Source organism: Sphaeroforma arctica, assembly GCF_001186125.1.
Source record: "Sphaeroforma arctica JP610 unplaced genomic scaffold supercont1.172, whole genome shotgun sequence".
In the NCBI taxonomy this organism is placed as follows: Eukaryota; class Ichthyosporea; order Ichthyophonida; genus Sphaeroforma; species Sphaeroforma arctica.
This window is the reverse complement of record NW_014040386.1, coordinates 3,324-4,426: the sequence shown is the minus strand read 5'-3', so window position 1 is coordinate 4,426 and position 1,103 is coordinate 3,324.

The window sequence follows — 1,103 nt, the reverse complement described above, 5'->3', positions numbered from 1 at the left end:
TATATATATATATATAAATATATGTATATATGTATGTATGTGTGTATGTAAGTATGTATGTTTTAGGGTTTAGGGTTTATTGGATCTCAGCTCACAAGGGATTTGACACCAACATCTACAAGCACACAAACTCGCAAGAGATTTTAATTTGAGTTTCAGTGCAGCATTATCGACGGCATAAATATGTGTAAATATGTATAAACTCCGTATGACTTCTGCCTGAATCATTGTAATTGGAGAAAAGTTAGTAATTTACAAGCTTTCGACAAATGAAAATATAGCTAAAAATCGGTGCACGCTTCGTGTTACAAATTATTCACCCATTTATCGTGGCACATACAATGCACGAAAGGATGCAGATGGAAAATTTCAACCAGGCTGAAATCATCAAAAACCAAGGTATATAGTTGATTAGTTAATATCAGGTTTGCTACAACTCTGGTGACAGAGTCATCGCTGCATGTGTACAGTTATATCACGCGCAGGATGAAGCAGTATCTCGGATATGTTTTTTTGTCAATACACAACTGATTGAATTTTATTTTTGTTTGAATGGTGTTCAGAAAAAATAGCAATGATCTAGGCATATTAATACCCGAAAACAAAAATAAACGACAAAATTTGATAGAGTAAAATAGTATTTTCTATTATTCTTTTTTTGTTTGTTTTAAAAAAACCAATATACAGTACAGTACCATAAAAAGAAAAAATACGCTGACAGACTCAAGTCCGCAGGACACAGTACACGAATATTTTTACAGTGATTGTTTTTGGATTTTCCCAGATAAAATACTGAAATACCACATATTTCTTGTTAATATTTTCAGCTAATGAAATCACTCTATTTTGGCTGTTTTTTATTCATTCTCAGACCCAGGCCGTTCACAAACCATAAGCCACAAACCTAATAAAGCGTTTCTTTTGGCAATTAGTTTGAAATAATTTTCTCAATTTATGTTTTTTATTGTTTGTGATTCCGGCAATAATTCAGTAACCAATCAAATTTAATTTATCCCAAACCGTGGTGGTTTTGGTTTGGGAGCCCCTGCACACACCACGAAAGTATGTACCAAAAAGTGCATACTATATAGTAAATACCCCTC